A 23,408-nucleotide genomic window follows, 5' to 3' on the forward strand; every position below is an offset into this window, starting at 1 on the left:
TTTTGTATGCCTAAACTGGGATTAAAAAAAATATCCAACATATACCATTTGGTTGAGACATCTGTTGAGTCTCTTAATCTATTGGTCCCTTTCCTTCTCTTATTTAGTTTTCATGCCATTAATTTGTGGAAGAAATCAGTTATTTGTCCTGAAGAATTTCTCACACCCTGAACTTTGCTGATAGTGTCTCTGTGGTGTTTTCAACATGCTGCTCTACCTGTGTATGTCCTGCAAACAGGTAAGTCTTGAAGCTTGATCAGATTCAGGTTCGATATCATGACATGGATAATTCATAGCTGTAGGTGATGCTGAATAATTCCTACTGCATCACATCTATATGCACATCTTTTTCTGCTTTCTGGGTGTGTGTATATATGAGTGTATGTGTTGTTGTGCCTGATACTAAGATTTAAAGATACTGACAACCTGATTTATCCATTATAAAGCTCCTACCAGCCATTCATTTCTGGGTTTTGGTTTTAGCAGCTATTATCTTTTTTTTCATTAGCAGTTACAAGATTGTAATAATCTAATTTTATCATTCTTTCCACACTTATTACCTGAAATACTTGTATATAAAGAAACTCTTTGGCTACACTGAGATGGTGTGAATAGAAATGGTAAGAAAAATACATGATTCTCTTTTTACCATTTTTTGCTATCATTATGCATGTACATTTTTTATATTTTGGTACATTTCAATTCATTGCCATTATCGCTATTTTCAATGCTCACAGTTCTCATCTTTTCTTAGATAGGGTTGTGCCCTTACAAATGATCATAATTACCTTCCACTATAAGGACAGTTATGTGACTTCCCTGTTTGGGGGTTCAAGCATATATTTCAGTCTCATCTTATACTCTTTCTGCCCCAAACCTGGAACTGAACATCTCTCCAAGGTGTCCTGATTTCTTTTATTAGGAAAGCCACTTAGAGACCACAATCTGTGTGCTGGGGCTATTCACTAGTACGGGGACAGTCATTGTTTCTGGACATTTTAGTGGAGAGATATAGAAAATACCATGTTAAAATATAGTATGAGTTCATTTAAATAATTTCAAATCAAATATTGGATGAAAGGGCTTTTGCTTAACTTCTTTGACTTTATATTTGATTTATTTTAACAATTAAAGTCATGTTTCCTCGTGATATAAAAATAATTTTTTGATTTATCCCAAAATATGTGGGTAATGAATTAAAAATAATAACATTAGTATTATTTAAATATGATTACAGATAACATTTTAAGATTTTTTTTTGCCAGGGGAGGGACAAATTAAGGGTGTGGGATTGAGAGATACAAACTACTACGTAAAAAATAGATAAGCAACAAGGATATATTGTATAACACAGAGAATTATAACCATATCTTGTAATAACTTAATGGAGTATAATCGGTAAAAATACTGAATCACAAAGCTGTACACCTGAAACTAATATAATATTGTAAATCAACTATACTTCAGTTTAAAGAAAATGAAAGAAAAAAAGATGTTTTTGCCATCTTTTTGTTATTGAGATATATTCCACAAAACTTATATAAATTATTAGAATGCAAATTTTCTCCTTTAACATCATTAAGCCACTAACTTCACACACAAGTTCTTTTGTTTTATTTTCCTTTGGAGTGTCAGGATTTCTTTTTTCCATATTCCATGTTACATAAAGCATTTACCTGCTTCCAAATTCAAAACTAAAGTAACCTAGGCTCTTTCTTCTACTTTATTCCTTTCCTCCTTCCCCTTACAGGTAACAATTATGATTAGTTTTTGCTTTACCTTTCCATCTTTTTCTTTCAGTTTAAAGATAACTTACTATACATATTGTTCTGCATCTTTCTGGAAGTATAATTGTTTTGTTTTTTATCATATAGGTTTAACCATAATTTGGTCTTAGTGGTTCCATGTTAAAGAACATTGTCCCTTTTTTTTCTCTATTATAAAAAAGTGCCATGATGAAGTATTTTTTACATGCATCTTTGACTGTCCCCTCATTATTTCCTTAGATTTCCAGAAGTATAATTTCTAATTTCAGTGTGAGTATTTTAAGCTTGGTCACATAAGTGCCAAGTTGCTTTGCCCAAATATGACATTCAAGTGTACTTTCCCCACATCATTTGAAGTCCCAGTTGTCTGCACTGACAATCTGACATGAATATGAAAGGCACTATGGAATAGCCCATTTCTGTAACACTTCTTTCTGCGGTGACTTTCATCAAGTTAAGAGGTAATGAAGTTTTGTATGAAATTTCAAATCATTCAAATCAATACTGTAATGCAGAACCTTTAAAATATAAACCCATAAAATTTCTGCATAATGCCTTGGCATTTCCAGAATGATGTGAAGTTTGATTTCCTTGTTCTTTTCAGTCTCTGAGCAAAAAGCACTTAGGGGAGAGAGATCATAATATTCTTAACAACTTTCTTTCCACCTTAGGATTCCACTCAGATCTGACTTCTGCTCTTTTGTGGTCACAATCCCTCCCCAACAAAATTTACCTCCCTCATGGATGCTCCCTCAGGACCTTCACAAATGAAAAGTAGCCAATCTGCTAAATCGAAAAGAAACACAAAATTAGTCAACTGTGTGACGTGGCTACCAGCAAAGGTCGTGTGATAATGTTATAGTTACTAAAGTAGGTATCCATCTTATGGAGGATCATACAACACCTGGAGTATTTACTAATGAAATGACCATTAAGTGCCAATTAGATATCAGGTACTGTGCTAGGGTACTGAGGTTACAAGAGTGAATTGCATAGACATGTACCTACTTTGATAGAACATACAGTCTGCAGAGTGTTACAGATAAATATTCCATTGCAAATATACTTGATATTTAGTCTTGAGTTCCAAGCTTTAAGAGGAATTTTGTCCAACTAGTATGTATACAAAGAGATGATCAGGGTAGCGAGAGTAACGGAGCTGATTCTTAAGAGAAAAAGTCAAGAAAATGAGATATTTAGCCCAGTGCAGTAGGATAGTTCTTTGGAGCTATATAATCTTATAAGGACCCTTGAACTGGAAAACCATGTTCCAGACTAGAACTTTTAACTAAGAGTTGACAATTATTTCATTTTAGCTGTACGATCTTTGTCAAACATACATGAGAGGACATCCAAGTTTACATGGTACCAAGTTAACTGACATTAATGTGTATTAGAAACCTGTTAAAGCAAGGACTGACTTCCTATGTACACACAGTCACACATTTGTGTTAATATGGTGTCATGCAGAGTGAGGGCTGCCCATATCTGACTGAAGTGGGCGTGGAGTTGTGCAGCTTTAGTGCGTGCCCTCTCCCTAACATGGTCCAGTGGGCATTTAGAGTCTCACACTTCTAAGACCCTTAGAGTTTCTTAGCACACAATTCGAAAACTAAAATGAGAGCTTCATGAGGGAGAAGATTTGTACGTTTTTATCTACTACTGTATGTCTATCCATTAGCAAAGAACTTAGAAAACAATTCAATTAGTGCTTCATACACTGTGAGTCTGCCCCTATTTTGTATATATGTCCAGGTTACAATCCATTAATGTCTCCCATGCTATCTCTGGTATAATACATGCCACAACTGGCACTAAGCATTTGTGAAATTTTGGCTTTAATATCTGCCTCTATGCTCTAAAATATAGATTCCATGTTTCAGTGATTGTGTTTAGCTTGGTCTTCACTTTATCCACAGTGTTTACAAATAGGTGTTCACTAAGAATTACTGATTGAATGAAATAAACAGCAAAGCAAGGAAAGAAAGAAGAAAGGAAGGGAAGAAGGGAGGGGAGGAGGGAGAAAAGGAGGAAGGGAGAAAATAATTAGTAACTTTCAGATTTTATAAATTAAGCTCTATAGAAAATAACTACTAACTGTCAGATTTTATACATTAAACTCTATAGATGTGGTAACATGTGCAAACTGGTTACAGGGAGGAACGAAGGTATTTTACAATGACCATTACTATTCGTATTGCTTGTTAACATTTACTGAGTTTACTTTCTGCCCTATTTTAAGCTCTTTACAATTTTCATCTTACTCAACCTTCAAAATACATGGATGAAGCAATAACTTTTTATTATCCCCATTTACCATTTCAGAGAGCATCTGGGTGAATGAAGTACTACCAAGACTTTTTCTAACTGCCTACATGTTTTCACGACACCACAGAAGCTCACAATTCTCCAAAATAAAGGCAACTTTTAGCAGGATAGTCTTTGATCGTTTTTTTGAATCATAGGTTCCAGACACCATCTTGAAATGGGTAGATTTGGAGAAGGCACAGTTCCCATCTTTGTCTATGTATGTACAGATGACTCCTACTCATCCCCATAAATGGAATGCATAGAAAATCTCCCTGTTAAGAATTGTAAGGCCACAAAGACATGCTGTGTCTCTTTTTAATCCTGGAGTGTGGCTTGGGAAAGCCAACAGTGCAAGATTTTTTTTTTTTTTTTTTTTGGCTAACCTCTCTTGCACAAAGGGAAGTGTCAAGTTCAATGAAACATGACAAAGTGCTTTGAGATCTGAGGAGCAAATCATACCAACTCAAAGCATTTCATGTAAGTTAAAGGTGGTTTTATGCCCTTGAAAAAGTGTCAATGTTCCCCTTTTACAGGTTTGTGCTTTGAAACAGTAGAGAAATCAAAACCTTATAATTTAATCTTTTCTGCTTTGGGGGACACTTGCAAAGATTTGGGGAATAATGATATGACACTTTGTGCTCTGAACTCTTACATTATGTATCCCCTGTGGATTTCCTAAAATGAGACCAAGGCTACTGAGAAGAATATTGCTTTCTAAATGAAGCCAATACTTCTTGACAATTCTTCATTAATAAAATACACAATTTAGGTGCACCTACCGAGCAGTGAGTGCAATGTATTGACAACTTGAGCAGTTACTGAAAATCTATACACCTGGAACAGTTATCCTTGCCATCGTTAAGTGCATTTTGAAAAACAGTTTTGGCTGATACTCCCCAAGGGGGAAAGTAATAAATAACCCCATCTTCCGTGCTTCTATTTCTGTTACGTTAATCTTGGAGTTTAGTATTATTGTAATCTTTCTTTTATATATGATAAATGCAGTCCCGAAATCTTTGGGGACCCTTTGTGAAATGCTCTCTTGGAGAGAGGGGGTACTGACTGTAGCATGTGTGTTCTGGTATAAAATATAATTTATGTAAGTGTAAAACGTTTCATCTCCAAAGCAACTTGAGAGTCTATTAAATATAAGAGCCTACGCCATCACAGCAATCACATTTAAGGAGATTAGAGGAAGACAAAAGACTTCCAACCACAAAGACTAACTGCTCAGCGCTTGCTTGCCTCTTTTCTTTTAATCCCTTTGTGTTACATGATTGAACAAGCCTCTTGCCTCCAGACTATTCTTCCTAATCACAAGAGCTCCCATCACCTGCCACACACCTGCTTCTTGCAAACCTGAGTCCAAATGCCAGGCTTCTGAGTCCCTGAAGGGCAATAGCCTAAAGAAGGTTGCTCAGATTTAAGCAGACTTCTTTCCTTTTGGTAACGGCTTCCATGATTTGAGAATTTCACAGAAGCTCAAAATTCCCTCAACTAAAGACAACTTTTCATCTGGTAGTCCTTGGCCTTCTTTGGATTCTAGACCTTTTGGAGGCTGCAATATAAGTTACCTACCCTCCTTCCAGGGAAAAGAAAAGCACACACACATGGAGTACTACATACAATTCCCAGGATATAGTAGTAAAGGTTTCTTTTTTTTTTTTTTCTTAAACATCTTTATTGTATAATTGCTTTACAATGGTGTGTTAGTTCTGCTGTATAACAAAGTGAATCAGCTATACATATACATATTCCCATATCTCCTCCCTCTTGCGTCTCCCTCCCACCCTCCCTATCCCACCCCTCTAGGTGGACACAAAGCACTGAGCTGATCTCCCTGTGCTATGTGGCTGCTTCCCACTAGCTATCTATTTTGTACTGAAGGTTTCTTAAATTCCACTTCTGTTGATCTCACCAGGGGCTTGCAATGAAAAAGGCAAAATGAATTTCAGCCTATGGGACTTTTAGTACAACAGATGCCCTCCTCCCATTTGCCAAGGTTGCAAATATTAGCTCCTAAAAGAGACAAATCCTGAAATCTTAGAGGTATAACCCAGTACTGTGTGTGTGTGTGTTTGTTTTGTTTTTTTCTCACCAGGTCTGATGTGGAGTAGGGCATCTGGTGGAACGTGTGGCTCCAAGGTGACAACAACAAAGGGACAGAGATGGTGAGGGCAGGCCATACAGAAAATGCATCACCCCAGGCTATGAGACTGATGTCAGTAGTGTTTATAGAACTACTCATGTTTCAAACCCACCTGTAAGAGAAACTAGACAATGACAGAGTGACTGAATATATGGCATGTATTATCAGATTTGGTGTCTGAAAATATGACGTCTGGTGTCTGATCTTATTATTAGGTTTGGTGTCTATTATCTCCCTGTGTTCTTAACTTTTTTTGGAGAGAGGGAGACAGGGCAAGAGCGAGGGGTGAAGGAGAGAAACCAATGCCATACTACCATCCAGACTTTAGGTAAGGTGTTAATTTTTTCTTCAAAAATAAAAAATCAAAATGTACATTTATGCTGCTTAATAGGATCCACTCAGAAGAATGTTCTGATTTCTTAGAATATCCACCTAAGTAAGAAAAACGATCTGAGCTACTTAGAATCTCCCCTCTTTTGCCTGGATATTACAATAAAATAGTATATTGAGAGAGAAACTCTTCCTCCCTAATACACATACACATACACACACACACACACACACACACACACACACACGTTGGCACTGATACTATTTACATGGTACCTTAAGGCCCAACTTTGTTTATTTGGCTGCACCACGTGGCATGAGGGATCTTAGCTCCCTGACCAGGGATTGAACCCATGCCCCATGCAGTAGAAGTGTGGAGTCTTCACCACTGGACTGGCAAGTCCAAGCCCCCCAACTTTAATGTCTGGCTTTCTCATAGAAAGACGAGAACCTGTATATCTGAGCCATGTTTCAGGAGGAAGCACTGATACTCCATCAACTGTAAGCCATGTCTACACTGAAGAGAAGTGTGTCAGGTCCTTTGAGAGTCTCTGACCACTGAGGCAAAGAGGAAAGAAAGGGAAATACGCAGGGGATTCATAATGATTGTTGCTCTTTTGATCTTATCTTTTATGTCTTCATATTCAATACACGTGCTTTTCTCTTTTCATGAGTAACTTGTAGTAAATATAGCTTAATTCAATTTTACTGTGTAGATAAGCTTAAGATAACTGAAATAGGTCATTATTAAATGAAGTTAATTCATAAAGCAAATGTGGCCCTACCTGAGGACTACCTGTGGATTCCACATGAGAAGCATTTCATTTATTAACAATCTTTTCATGTCACTGTATTTTCCTCTTTCCTCAATTACATAAAAATGTAGATGTCTTTTATTCATTTATTCCCACAACATATACTTCTGAAGCCCCTACTATGTGCCTATGATTCTTCAAGAAGGTAAAAGAGTGTTAAAGAGATTTGTTCTCTGTTTTCCCTGAAGGAATTAGAAAAAAGAGGATTGGAAACAGGACTTAAATCTCAGAATACCTGTTTACAGTGTGTTTCACTGACAAGAGAAGTAGAAATCCAGAGTGTATGATTCATAGGTCTGTATCTCCGAGGTAGAAGCCTGGGTATTACCTTTCACAGACTCCTGTGTCTCTAGGGCTCTGGATTCAGTCTACATGTGCCAATGAGATGCGCTTGTGCAGGCTGAGGAAGATGTGAGATGGAGAGTGGGACACCTTCCTCCAGCAGTGGAGGTTGATGTGTTGACTTCAGCAGACATGAGCATCTGTGGGGCCTGGCTGGACGGCACGTCCTCTGACAGTTCTCATCTTTGCGGTGGAGGAGCACTGTGATTTCTTAATCGTTTGCTATAACTGTATTTTTTTTTTCTTTTTTTTTTTTGTGGTACGCGGGCCTCTCACTGTTGTGGCCTCTCCCGTTGCGGAGCACAAGCTCTGGACGTGCAGGCTCAGCGGCCATGGCTCACGGGCCCAGCCGCTCTGTGGCACATGGGATCCTCCCGGACTGGGGCACGAACCCGTATCCCTTGCATCGGCAGGCGGACTCTCAACCACTGCGCCACCAGGGAAGCCCCTATAACTGTATTTTTTGATATCCCATTGGCAGTGGCACCTTTCTGTCATTAATGCAGTTTACAGGATGTGACCTAATGATTTAGCAGCAATATTTCCCACCCATCTCCCACCTAATTCCAGGTGTGAAATTCTGTTCTGTTTGAAACAATTAGAAAATATTCTGTTTTTCTTTTTCCTGCTCTGAAATCTACTGATACAGGGATTCTTTCCTTTGCAAAAGAGTTCTTCATTTTAAAATAGGATTTACTGAGAAGCTATGTGTCCTGCAGGTACCGGTTCCGTGGGTTTTTAATTTGTACTAAATGAAATAAGGAGCCTTTTGTCAGATGTCCTTGGAAAATTCTGCATTTGTGTCTACCTGTTGAGAAGCCTGATGAACATTATTGATCAATTCATTCAACACACGGGCATGTGGAAATGTCTACAAGGTCCAGCAATGAAATAACCACATTGAGCTCTGTTTAAACAAAGCTTCATTTTCCACACTTACTCTATAAAGATATATTTTTTTTTAAAAACACTTTTGGGACATCTTACAAAATTATCCTTTAAAAGCTTAATTATGGTAAGTGGCATACTGTACCATTTCTGGAAATAGTAAATTCCTGTAACAAGTGATACTTTTCTTTATAAAGTTAACCACATGTGTTTTTCTAGGATACACATACTGCAAAAAGTAATTTATTACTACTGTGAGAACTGGCATGGGGTATCCAGACAAGTATTCCTGTCAATGGACTTTTAAGTTTTAAGGTGTATTACAAAAAGCTGTAGAAGCTATACAGAAGCTTTTAAAGATAAGCTCAAGGCCAATCTCTGTGTAACAAGTGTACCAGATTCTTGGCAGCAAGATTATTCCTATTAATCAGAGCTGCATGCTTGTCTGCTAGGGCTGCCATAACATAACACCATAGATTGGGCAGCTTAAATGTCAGAAATTTATTTTCTCGCAGTTCCAGAGTGTGCAAAGTCCAAGATCAAGGTTTTGCAGGGTTTGGTTTCTAGTAAGGGCTCTCTTCCTGGTTTGAAGACGGTTTCCTCTGAGCAAAGGTGGGGAGAGGGAGAAAGATTGAAAGGTATCTCTCTTCCTCTTCTTATGAAGCCACCAATCCTAACAGATTTGGGCCCCACCCTTATGACTGTGTTAATTACCTCCTAAAACGCCCCATCTCCTAATATAGTCAAAATGTGGGTTAGGGCTTCAACATACGAATTTTGTGGGGATGCAAATCAGTCCATATCAGATACTCAGCTGATACTAGCACGAGGGCCAAAGTGTTTATAGTCAGTAACTGTTGTGATTCATAAGGAAATGCTGTACCATTTTAAAATATTTTGACTATTATCATTGATTATAATTGAGCCATTGAAATCATTGTGCCTGCCTCTTGTCTTGAGGTAAGAGTTAATAGAATTACATGATCTTAAAGTTATTATTGGACAGGTTCTACTGAGTTATCAAACATGTACAACTAAACTACCAAAGGAACACTGACTTCAAATTTTAGGAGAGTAACAATTTTTCTTTTCCCCAGTCCCATATTCCTAAAACTGGCCTAAAGTTAGCCTTTTATTTATTCATGCTGTCAATAAATACTTATTGAACTTTCTCTGTGGCATCCACTAGGTGCTAATAATACACTGATAGGCAAAATAGACAAGGACCCTTCTCTTACTGTCTGATAGAGGAGACAGACCTAATCACATTATCACACAAATAGGCACTTAAAGCTATGACACATATTAGGAGAAAAAAGTAGGCAGTCATCAGTGTTTCAAGAAAAAGTGATGGAAAGGGTGCCAGATGCTGCCAAAAGGCCAGATTCTATTGTCTTAACTATAAAGGAATCACCTGAGACTTTAGAGACAGCTGTTACGGGGCGGTATGGATGCTAGATCCAGCTTATGAAAGGTTAAGAGCAAATGAAAAGTGAAGAAATCAAGGCAGAAAGTAGATCCACATTTTCAAGGGAGAGGGAGGAGTTTGGCCATCAAATGGGAGAAGTCAGAATCTTCTCGGGAAATTCTACTATTTCTTATCAGAAGTACTATGGGCCAGTGGAGTTTCCATGGGAAGATAGCTCCCACTTCTTTCCTTCCATAAATTCGACCAGCCAAGAATACCCACATATCCCAGGCAGTTCTCAAGAAAGTGAGCTGAAAAGTGCTCTTCAACATTCCTTGGCTCCATAAAAATGAATCTTGTTACAACTGAGAATGTTTATGGCTGAGGTGTACTTTTAGATTAAAAAAGAGGAGGAAGAAGAAGAAAATGAAGAAAAATAAACACTGCTGTTTTCTCACATAAAATTAGTAGAGTTACTCCTCCTTACCTAAAAGAAAGTTTAAGGAAAAAAAAAGCTTACGTTATCTAGATTTCACCAATTTAAAGATCAGCCATTTTTGATGCAATGCTTTAGAAACATTTTATGCTCCCTTCTTTTTATGCAGTGAAGTCTAGTGTCCCTCTTTCTATTCTTAAAGACTTGCTGTCACTAACAACATTGCTGGTTGACTGCATGGGTTGTAAAATATGGGATTATGAGAAACCATGCTAAATTACTCCAGTGTGTGATGCTCTTTTGTGTTCTTGCACCTGTATTATATGGTTTTTCTTTTCCTCTTTTGTCAGCTGAATCCCGAACTGCTGATTCCCCAGAAGGAGGATATCATCAGTGCTAGGCACCTAGGAAGTGCTTTAAAAAAGACTTCCCCAAAGAATAAATATTCACCATCATTTCTTCTTGTGCCTGCTGTCAGTGTGCCAGCTTCCTACTAGCCTCCTTATTTTTGGTGCTTCTAATTTCCTGTGAGCTGGAAAACCAGCTAAGTAATGGTATCATAACTATATCTCAGAAGCCAGCAGACCTACTAAGTATGTAAGCAGAGATGAGAATTTCCCCGAGTACATGAAACAAAGTTCAACCATTTAGAAAACTCCAAGTTAAATTTTGCTCGCCTACTGATTGTCAAGTATGTTCAGTTTTTAAAGTTGAAGAAGTCATACGCAGATAAGAGAATTAGCAATGTACTGATACAATTTCGGTTGCCTCCAGCACTTCTAAAATTCCCAGTTTTCTTACCAGCATCTTTATGCCGCCATATTAATTTTCTTTGAAATTGTGTATTCCAAACCACAAGTCTGTCTTATAAATAAATTATAAAATACATAGAGCCCCTGACTTGCATTTGTTTGACTACGATGGTCCAAAAGCGATACACATTGAGTAGAAACCTTACTTCAAATTTTGAATTTTGATCTCCTGGGCTAGCCATATGCGGTATGATACTTTCTCCAGATGCTGGACAGCGGCAGTGAGCTGCAGCTCCCAGTCAACCAGGTGGTCACAGGGGTAAGCAAGAGATCCATTCACAGCCATTCTGTACCATATGACCATTCTGTTCTCTACCTTCAGGACAGTAGTCTATAAATTACAGGAGATATTCAACACTATTATAAAATAAGCCTTGTGTTAGATGACTTTGCCCAATGTAGGCTACTGAAAGTGTTCAGAGCACATTTAAGACAGGTTATGCTAAGCTATGATGTTCTGTAGGTTAGGTGTATTAAATGCGTTTTCGATTTATGATATTCACAACTTACAATGGGTTTATCAGGACTTAACTCCATCATAAGTCGAGGAAGATCTGTATTAGGTCTGAAAGGAATCCTATATCTCCCCTACCCCCATGTATCCAATCATTAATCCAGTTAAGATTCTATCTGGAATATCTCGATACCATCCAACTTTGTCAGCCCCACTGTTGACACCACAGTCAGAATACTACCTATTATCTCTACCCCAAAGTTCTGATAGCCTGCCACCGAATTTACTTGATTCCTTTCTTCTTAGCCATTCCTTCTTTGCACAATATCTACAGTGATCTTTCTCAAGTTCAAAAGTGTTTTGTTTAAACACTCTCATGTCTTCTTAACACTTACGAGGTTAAGCCTAAACTTCCCATAGCAAAAGAAGGCTTTTTAGGAGTCAGCCCCTGCTTACCTTCCCAGCCTCATTTCTTACCATCTCTCACTCCACTCTCTTAACTCTGACCGCGTAAAGCTCACTCTTGACTCCTGGATCTCTGTACTCTCTTACCTCTTGATCTTTGCAGATTGAAATGCTCTCATTTTCCCCTTGCCCACTTAACTCTTCCTGTTGACCTCCTCCTGGGATATTCTCTCACAAACACTTCTAGAAAATAGAGTGGGGTCCTCTCATACGTTCCCACGGCTACCCATGCTTAACCCCAGCATAATATGTTTCCCAGGTGTTATTCTTTCCTGATTCCTATCCTATCTCATCCATTAGATGCAATGTTCTTGGAGGTCATAGGTCTCGTTCATTCTGGTGTCCTTTCTACCAAGCAAGTTGTTTTAATACATAGCAGATATCCAATAAATATATGCTCAATAAATGACTAAAATTATTAGGAGGCTTTTTTCCCCCCTCCAGTAGTATTTCTGTATGTACCACCTTATCCAATATTATATGAGACACTAATAAAACCCAGATTTTTCAAACTATGAGTTAAAAAGAACACTTCTCGGGCTTCCCTGGTGGCGCAGTGGTTGAGAATCTGCCTGCTAATTCAGGGGACACGGGTTCGAGCCCTGGTCTGGGAGGATTCCACGTGCCGCGGAGCAACTAGGCCCGTGAGCCACAACTACTGAGCCTGCGCTCCGCAAAAAGAGAGGCCACGATAGCGAGAGGCCCGTGCACCGCGATGAAGAGTGGCTCCCACTTGCCACAACTAGAGAAAGCCTTCGCACAGAAACGAAGACCCAACACAGCAAAAATAAATAAATAAATAAACTCCTACCCCCCAACATCTTCTTTAAAAAAAAAAAAAAAAAGGATACTTCTCTTTATCTCTTCAGTTAGATAGTAAACCCCTAGGTGAAAGGGGTTGATTTTTTAATTTTTTTAATGTTTATTTTTTATTTTTATAGCCCCTTAAACAAACAGGTATATAATCACTTTGGATGACGATGGTGGTGGCTGTAGTGGTGGCGGGGATGGTGATAAGAAGAGAGTGCTGTGCTAATGGTCAGAGATTGAGGCTAGTGTTCTCAAAGCCTGAATTGCACTTCTAACTGTGTCTTCTCAGCCTTAGACAATTTAAAGGAGTTGATCCGATCTGAGACCAACACACATTCAACTCATGGATTCCATTATTTCATGTCTTTGTTCAGAAAAACAATGCATCTCCAATGTAACTTCAGCCCAGCCCTTTCTGTTGTTTCTTAGAAATCTTCCTGATGTTCCTGGAGGTGGTACACAAGGAAGCCTCTCTCCAAGAACACATCCTAATTAGAGTGATTTCAAATTAGAGGAACAAACCACATTCTGCTTCCTAACACCTCCTGAACATTTTACAATTTACATTAATTAGACAAACTGGGTGGTGTTCTAACAGGTACATTAATCTGACTCTTCCTTGGGGTAATTCAAGTAATTAAGATTAAGGCCATTGCCAGAATGGAGAAGGAACTCTTCCCTGGGCTGAATTAAATCTCTGTGATTAAACTTCTTCCCAACTGGTTTTTACAAAACAAAGGAAATGGGCCTCTGAGTAAGCGTGCGCATATTCCATCCTCTGCAGATTTGGAGCCTCTACTGGGACAAGTTTTATACAATGCTGTCTGTTGTTCAGAGTTGGAGAGAAAAAAAAGTGACAATCCTATTAACAAGAAAGGCTAAGTCAGAGATTCTTCTACTGGGAAGTTCCTATTAAGCGATTCCAGGCATGCAACCATTTTAAAATTAATTCACAAAGGCAGCTCGAGTGTATTATATTACTATTATAGTGTTTCTGCGTTTATTACCAAATGTAATTCTCCATCCTCTTTTGTCACTTTCTTTTACCAGGAAGGAAATCCAATACAACTTTAGTGTCAACTAAAACTTTTAAATTTCGCCTATACTTTAAATACCATTTGTTCAAAAATCTGGACTTCAGTGAATTCTAAGGGTGCTGATTTCAGAGGCAAATGGACACACTGGTTAAAAATGGAGGCTTCTGAGTAGATGGTTGCATTAGAATGCCAGCTCTGTGACTAACCAATCCTGTAACCTATATTAACCTCTCAGAGTTGCCATCTCCTCTTCTACAAGAGGAATGATAATAGTACCTACTTCATAATAATGTTGTGAGAATCGAGATACTTAACATGAGATAATGTGTGAATTGAGATAATAAAAGGAGTTTAATGAACTCTGTTTCTTACATCAAATAAGCACTCAACAATATTTTGATATAATCGCTGTCATTTGAAAACACTTGTCCCCTTTATGTGTATTGTGTAGTCTGGTTCACTAAATACACTAAATCTTATCATTAGGGCCAGTATATGTTTCTAACGCATTTAAAGAAGTTTAATGTCACCCTTCAGGATATCAGCATCTACTCTTATGCTTCTTCCAGACGTCAGTAAGTTCTGATTTGCTTGAGTGACTTGTAGAGAAAGGAAGTACTTAAGTGCCCCCTGGTGACAGCATCTTGGCTTTTGCTCCTGCTATAGTTCCACTGCCAATAGTTGCACAAATCCCATAAAGATCACGCAAAATGAAGTCTTGGCCCATTAAGTTAATTAAGCACTACTCGGCACCATGGTGTGCATGACCCAATCTAACAATTTTCATGATCCAAAAATGAGGCTAAATTTAGAGTAACATCTCTCCTTTAAGTGTGAATTTAGTCACAGCCAAATTCTTATTAGAGTGATTTTAGATTATGTGATTTCTGGGATAGGCACTCCAAAATTAACTTATAAATTGAATGTTCACATAATCTAAAGCACTTATCCACCATTCATTAAAATTTAAATAAAAATTTTTCTCTAACACCAACAGTCTCTCCACCAGACTATGAATTCTACTTTCTCACCAGCACCCTAAACCAAAGCACAGCAGGGTATCGGGTGGTTAATACTGTTTCTTTTTCCCCCTTCACTTTTCCCCCTTAGCTTTCAAGATTCAGCATATGTAACAGCTCTTCTCTAGGACTGCAAGCCAGCTGTGACATAGTGACAAGATGTAGCCAAGTGGATCAGTAATAATAATAATCCAGCCACCACCTTGACGGGAGCCGTAAGTTTCAGTGGCTTTGAGGGCAATTTGTGCACCTTGCACAATGTGGCCACACATGTCTGGAGCTCGCAGGGAAAAGACTGCAGTATACCCATTAATGCAGGTGGCGGCAGCCAATTAGTGGAATCGTTCAAAGATTCGTATCTCCAAATGTAGTACAGACACTGCCTTTGGGAGTGTTGTCCTTTAAATGGGAAGTTCTGACCTTAAAGGAAGAGCCCTCCCATGGCCTAATTAAGTCACCTCCTCAACTTTTACTTCTTTTATAAGTTGATTGAGTTTAATTAAAGTCTTTCAGCACCTACAAAAGAACTTGTTTATTTCTCATACTGAGAAGGTATATGAGTGCTTTAAGAATAATGTTTTGGGGTTTCCCTAAGGTAACTCTGATTCAGAAACAGTTCAGAGAAGTTGATTATATGAACCACCACTTTGATTCACACTCTGTCCTATCCATTTCTTCCTCTTCATTCCCAGGGCTACTACCCTGTTGAGACTCTCGTTCTTTCTTTCTGAGCTATTTTAAGAGTCTCCGAATGGCTGTCTTAGTCTCAAATCTTTATCCCTCAAATCTGTCTCACACGGTGTGGCCAGACGAACTGTCTCGTAACGAACTTCTTATATTTTCATCTTCCCACTCAAAATTGTCATTATCTAAAAACGAAGTCCAATGTTTGTGTATAGGAACACACACCTAAATATATATGTACATGTATATACATATATGTATATGTGAGTCTGTTCAAATTCATTTCAAATATTTTTATTAGAACAGGTTGACCTTTTCCCATCAATACTTTCTACTACTGATAGTGTATAAATACCCATACACGTACATACAAATAAATGCTTAACATTTGTTTATATTATACAATTGTTTACACTATTTACAAACACGCACACACGTACACAAGTTGTTTATACTATACAATTAAAAACTTCAGGGCTTCCCTGGTGGCACAGTGGTTGACAGTCCGCCTGCTGATGCAGGGGACATGGGTTCGAGCCCTGGTCTGGAAAGATCCCACATGCCGCAGAGCAACTAGGCCCGTGAGCCACAACTACTGAGCCTGCGTGTCTGGAGCCTGTGCTCTGCAACAAGAGAGGCCGCGATAGTGAGAGGCCCGCGCACCGCGATGAAGAGTGGCCCCCGCTTGCCACAACTAGAGAAGCCCTCACACAGAAATGAAGACCCAGCACAGCCAAAAATAAATAAATAAAAAAACAAAATGCCAAGCATTTGAAGCCCTTTAAAAAAACAAAACAAAAATAAAACAAACTAACAAAAAACCTTCAGGTCACATATAGAAAAGGACTAGCACACCTACTGCCAGATGCCATTCCCACAATCATTCCTCGACTCCTTTCCTCAGAGCTCAGTAAGACCTCAGAACACTTCAAAAGAGCTCAAGATTAATGTGCTGTAATGCTCTCCATTAAAAAAAAGGGTGAAATGCCAACATAGACAGGTGTGGCTGGTTGGTATCAGAATCAGAGCTGGAAAAGAAGGTACCCAGCTTCCTTGTCAAGGGTCCCTTTCATGCTACCACACTACAATCATGCACCGATGTGCCCAAGCTCCCAGAAGCCCCAAGGGCTGCAACGAAGGAATTAAACAGCAATCAAGTATACAAATCAAGAAAGTTAAAATAGGGACAAGTATTGAAGAAGGGAAAGGGCTGAGGAAAAAAAATCACCTTAGGTTGATAAGTGATGTGCCTTCAGATCAGAAAATGTCCCTCTCCACATAAGGAAGTCCTTACCTTCAAAGCTTACATTGATCCTTGAGACTGCGATCAGTTTTGTGACCACCTAAAGCAAGCACTACCATTCGCAATAAGAGGGTGTGAGTCTGGGTGATGCCAAAAAATTTTCAATATGGTCTCAGGAAAACATTCGGCCCAGAGGCCCAGTGTCCAAACTTGTGGCCTAAAAGCCTACAAATTAGAATTATCTGCTACCTCCTGCCAACAGCTCTACTGTATTGACAGAGGGGAAATGGCAGCTCTGCAATAGATGCAACAGAGAGTAGCCAACTAGTAACATGTAATAGCCTGTTTTGTGATCGGCCTGGACCTTGGCAAAGAATTGATTCTTTAGCATGAATTCACATAAAACCACCTTGTAGTTGTTTAAAAATGCAGATTCCCAGACAATAAGCTAAGATCCTAATTATGTATAGCCAAAGAGCCTTTGAGAAGTATTATTCTAAAGCTATTCATTTCAATCTTGTGTAAACACAGCATCACTGGCAAACATTTCATGTATATATATGTGTATATATTTATGTATGTATGTATATACACAAACATGTATATATACACGTATATGTGTGTGCATTCACAAAGACGAAAGATTAGTGATCTGGGCTTCACTAACACCTTTACAAAAGTCTTTCTTTGTAAAAGAGCTGAATAAATTAATCTGATTATTAGAAATTGAGAAAGCGAAACATATCAATAATTGACTTGTGAGATACAAAAAAAATGTATAGGGTAAGCATGGCAGGGGATAAGGAAGTGAAAGCAGTTCGACCTAAGAGGTGGGAGAGAGACCAAGTAAACGTTTTCTTTCTAACAGTGAAAGAGTTTCAGAAAGAAGTCATTGCTCTAGAGAGGGAATAACTTAAGTATCCATTTGATCTGAGGAATAAAAGATCATTATTAACTCAATGAGGCCAATTTTAGTGGGTTGGTCAGAGTGGAAATTAATTGTAATAAAGGCAGAGAACATTGATTAATTCTTAAAGAATGTGGAATATGGAGTCAAAAGGGAGGTAGCTAGATAGGTATGTGGGGAAGAAAGGTTTTATATATTTTTATTTATATATTTTTAGGGATAAGACAGACAAGAATGTTAAAAGTTAGAAAGAAAGGGAGTGTGTAGAATGGGAGAAGTTGAAAAAATTGCATTCTGAGACTCACAGGAACAACACTAACATTATTGTTTTAAATCTCATTATACAAACCGACTGTAACCAGACAGGGAAGTGTGACGTCTGGGTTGTGGTGCTGATTTTACTACGAACTGACAGTATGACAGGTGTCCTTATTTCAAGGCTCCATTTTTGAAAGCATGAAAAATGAAGCATTGAGAAAATGAAGGGACATTAAGAAGTTAAGGTCAAAAGAGAATGTCAAATCTGCGAAAGGAAAGAACAATGCCTAGAAACAGCAGAGGGGGATGCTAGAGCTAAGGAGGAATATTAAACCTAAACTCCATCAGCCCAACTACAGTCTGACGAGCTCACCTCGTTATGGATTTTGTTTTGAAGATATTCGGATCTTTTTAGCCTTGAGAACTATAGCATGTGCAATAACCACACCTTTTATTGGGAAATTAAATAAGATTTAAAAAAAATTATAGAGATCTGTGAAATGCTGTTACCCTTTCCCCACAATGATCAATTTTAGACAGCTTTCCTTGGCTGGTGGCTCATTATTCTTTCATCCTCAAACATAATTTGGGAATATTTTATTCTCTGTGAAAAGAAAGAAATAATTACTCCTCAAATTATGCAACTTTTGGAGTTTGGAGAGCTGTAGCCTTCTAAAGTACTAGAGTAGCGAACAGACAGATAAATCCAGTGACTCCGTTATCTCCTCTTTAGAATGAGGAAGTTTGATGACATGGTCTCTGGAGTGCCTTTAAAGTTGAAAACTGAATTATTATTATTCTAACACATCTTGGGGACACCAGCAGTAAAATTTAGTGGCCAAAGTTATAGTGAGTCTCTGTGTGTGTGTGTGTGTGTGTGTGTGGTGTAATGAGGCATTTTACTTAAGTCAGGCAATTTAAGTATATTAACTCTTTAAGCCATAAAATCATTATCTAGTGCCCTGAGGCAGCAATTTACTAAGTGGTATTCTAAGTAGCCGGGAAAATTTAATGGAGCCTCTGAAAAATGACCAAAGGCTTTGGACTGCAAACTGTCCTTAAATTGTCCAGCATAAAACCATACTGGAGCAAAGATAGTAAGCCATTAACAATGTTTCATATATAACATATATGTAGCCACAAACATTCTGGTGATTTATTCCCCAAAAAATGTGCATTTGCTGACATGGAAGAACAATCTTCATAGGTAATGTATGACTTGATATGCCTTCCAAGTCAGGCTGCCATTAAAGGTATAAGAATTTGTCTACATGAATCAATCAAATAACTGGTCATTTGCTCTGAAGTGTTTTATTAGTAAAAGATGACTACTGAACAATAACATCAGAATGTATGATATACATTGAAATACCATGTCTCAGAAGTAGCAAAGCTTTTGCCTTAACTGCTATATCACAGAAAATCTCAACAGAGGCTCAAGAAATAGATTATTACCTGACTTACCACCTTGTTATAATCAGACATGTGCTCTTATTATGCACATAATGGAGAAAATAGGTAAATATTAGTAACACAAACCATTTCAAAATGTGTATTAAACAATGAAAGGTTATTTAAGAGTGAAAAGGTCACTAAAGGAGTGCGGGGGACAGATTTTAATCTTATATATGCTATTTATTAGCTTTAAACCTCTTCCTACACCCTCATCTTTGGTTAAATCCCCAGATTTCTTTGGTATGATCTGTTTGTTCAATTTTGGGTAAGTATCTTCTTCTCTAGTAATGGGAATAAACCTTGGCTACAAGGAGCTCCATGAGTTTGGGACAAAATGTCCAACTCATGGCTACAGGGATTGGTTTGTGTAATCCAGGCACCGACCAATCACCACACAGTATTCCAGGGCCTGTGAGACTGGTTCAGGATGGTTCAGTGAGTGGAAAGCTCAGTACTCTTAGTCAATGGATGTAAATCAGAAAGCACTTGCCCTCAGTTCTGCTAGTGGCCATCTTGTGATTATGGTCAAAATATAAGATCCGTATATGGAGAAAGACAGACCTACAGCAATCACAGACAAGTCAAACTCTTATTAAACCAGGGATTACCCTAATCTACATCTGAGCTAGAGGTAGATTAGAATACCTAATCCGAAAAAAGGATTAAGCCAATTTGAATTGGATTATCTTTTATTTGCTGTCAGATGCATCCTTCACTATTACATAGACTACAATCAAGTCTTAATTTCGTTGACTTGAGCTTTACTTTCTTCATATGGTAAATGAGGATACAAATCTCTGTCTATATAAATGATATTATATACATATCCAACCAGACATGTGTGAAAATATAGTTGAACCTTGAACAATATGGATTTTAACTGCACAGGTCCATTTATATGCAGATTTTTAAAAATAGTAAATACTACAGTACTACACGATCTGTAGTTGGTTGAATCTGTGGATGCAGAACCACGGATATTGAGGAGCCACATATACAGATGGTTGATTGTAAGTTATACATGGATTTTCAATGGCACAGAGGGCAGGAGCTCCTAACCCCTGTGTTGTTTAAGGGTCCACTCTACTTTGTAAAAGACTGTAATGTGTGTAAGATGCTACTATGTGACCAAAATAAGTTTATTTTTCTCTTAGGAATCAAAAGTTACTCTCAGTCCGTCTGCCGATGCAGGGGATACGGGTTCGTGCACCGGTCTGGGAAGATCCCACATGCCGCGGAGCGGCTAGGCCCGTGAGCCATGGCCACTGAGCCTGCGCGTCCCGAGCCTGTGCTCCGCAACGGGAGAGACCACAACAGTGAGAGGCCCGCGTACCGCAAAAAAAAAAAAAAAAAAAAAGTTACTCTCAGATGAGACTTTTTCTTTTAATAAATTTATTGTATTTTATTTATTTATTTTTGGCTGCATTGGGTCTTCGTTGCTGTGTGCAAGCTTTCTCTAGTTGCAGCGAGTGGGGGCTACTCTTCGTTGTGGTGCACGGGCTTCTCATTGTGGTGGCTTCTCTTGTTGCTGAGCATGGGCTCTAGGCGCACGGGCTTCAGTACTTGTAGCACGCAGGCTCAGTAGTTGTGGCACACAGGCTTAGTTGCTCCACGGCATGTGGGATCTCTCCGGACCAGGGCTTGAACCCGTGTCCCCTGCACTGGCAGGTGGATTTTTAACCACTGCGCCACCAGGGAAGCCTGAGACGACACTTTTTAACGAAAAAATTTTTTAGGCTTTTTGCTTTCCTAAGTCATACTGCTTGCTCTTGCTTGATGTGTAGTCCACAAAGTGAGGTATAAAATCAAGTTACTGGGCATAAAGAAGTGAATTTCCTTTAGTATATTTTCACGAAGAGCTGTGAGGACAGCTTCTCTCTTGATCTGTATAAGAAGTTTTACACCAAGGAAAACCCTAATCCACCCTAGGAGGAGCATAAGAACAATTTTGTCACTCCACATAGCTATGAATTACAGCATTCCTATAAAAGTTGTTCCACCTTTCGTGAAGTAAGTGTACTGCTTTTCTTTTTCACTAAAATACACTGAAAGTTCTTACCTTAGAGATGCCTTTGAAACTCTGCATATCAGCATATTCAATGTAATAACAAAGACCAAAACTCTCACTTTTGTAAGTTATTCTTGAGAATCCATAAACATAGATACAGTTTGGAGAAACACACATACACTTAGAATTCCTTAAGTGTGTCTGCGGTAGATTCTTTCAATGCTTCACTCTCCCTCCCCCAGCAATGGAATTATACATCCAAACTTGTCAGGTAACTTTGCAGTATCTCTTCTTCCACTTGTCCCTGGCGACTTGCTATATGACCAATGTGAATTTCATACATGTGACAGAGTTGAGGCTTGAAATGCCTGTGTGATTGGGCTTGACCTCCTGTACCTCTGCCTCTGTGATGAGAACATGCCAAGCTATCTCTCTGGGAGTAAGAGAAAACACATAAATGAGAACCAAACCACCCAGCCGAGCCCAGCACAGATAAGGAGAGCTATATCCTGCCCAGCCTCCAGACCAGCTGATCCACAGGCAATTCAGAGATGCATGAGATTTAATACATGCTTACTGCTTTAAGCTAATGAATGTGAGATTTGCTAAGCAGAATTTTGTGGCAATAGCAAATTGAAACAGCTGTGTGTGTGTGTATGTTTGTATCTATGCTTAACTTTGTGAAGCATCTAAACATACATAAATTCATTGTCCCTTGACTGCAACGAGCTAATGCACTGAAAAAGGGGATGGATGCAAAGAGTTGCAATAAAGAGAAGGATGTCACAAGTTTTTAAAAACCTTGAAAGCCAAGACTGATTTCTTTAGCATCATGTCTTTAGTATCCAGCCTATATTTTGTGTTCCATGTTTCCAGCTGGGCGTGAAAGGGACTGTCATGAAAGGGATAAGTAATATAGTCTATAATAGCCAGATATTTTTATTATTTCATCATGAACAACAGGAACTGGGGTGTAATCTTTTTTTTTTTTTTTTTTTTTTGCAGTACGAGGGCCCCTCACTGTTGTGGCCTCTCCCGTTGCGGAGCACAGGCTCCGGACATGCAGGCTCACAGGCCCAGCCGCTCTGCGGCATGTGGGATCTTCCCAGACCAGGACACGAACTCGTGTCCCCTGCATCGGCAGGCGGACTCTCAACCACTGCGCCACCAGGGAAGTCCTGGGGTGTAATCTTTACTTCACTTCTTTACTTCAGGTTCAATTCTAATACTCTAAATTCTGTCTCCAGAGTGGTAGAAATCCAGTATGGTTTCTTTAGCTCATTCAGTTTGTACCCATCCTCCATTCAAATGGCTGTCCCCATTAGCCAACAAAAATTTTTTTTTGAGCAATCAGCTATCTTAAGCCCTCATAATCTCTTTTTTTAAATTAATTTTTATGGGAGTCATAATCTCTTTTCTGTCATAGAATCTTCTGCTATTTTGTAACCCATTAGCTGCCCTCATGTTGGAGATTTTAAAAGACAATTGGAATTTTAATGAGATTAACTTATTGCTAGCATTTGTCCTTATTAGACTGAAAGAGTATCTGTTTTCATCTGATTGCTAAAAAGAAATTTTTTATTAGACTATGTTTTATGTTATCTGATGTCAACAATAGGAAAAATGTGTGGATGGGGAAGATGAAACTATTAAAAGGCACACAGGTAAAACCAGAAGCATTAGTGTAGAATTAGATAGAAATATAGTTCTATTTTTAAAATCTCTCTGTTATTTTTCTCATGGCTGGGCTTCCAAATGTACCTGAACTGTGTCTTGTACAGACCTGGCAAAACCATTTCCCAATCAACTGTC

Source organism: Mesoplodon densirostris, chromosome 10 (genome assembly GCF_025265405.1).
Source record: "Mesoplodon densirostris isolate mMesDen1 chromosome 10, mMesDen1 primary haplotype, whole genome shotgun sequence".
In the NCBI taxonomy this organism is placed as follows: Eukaryota; Metazoa; Chordata; class Mammalia; order Artiodactyla; family Ziphiidae; genus Mesoplodon; species Mesoplodon densirostris.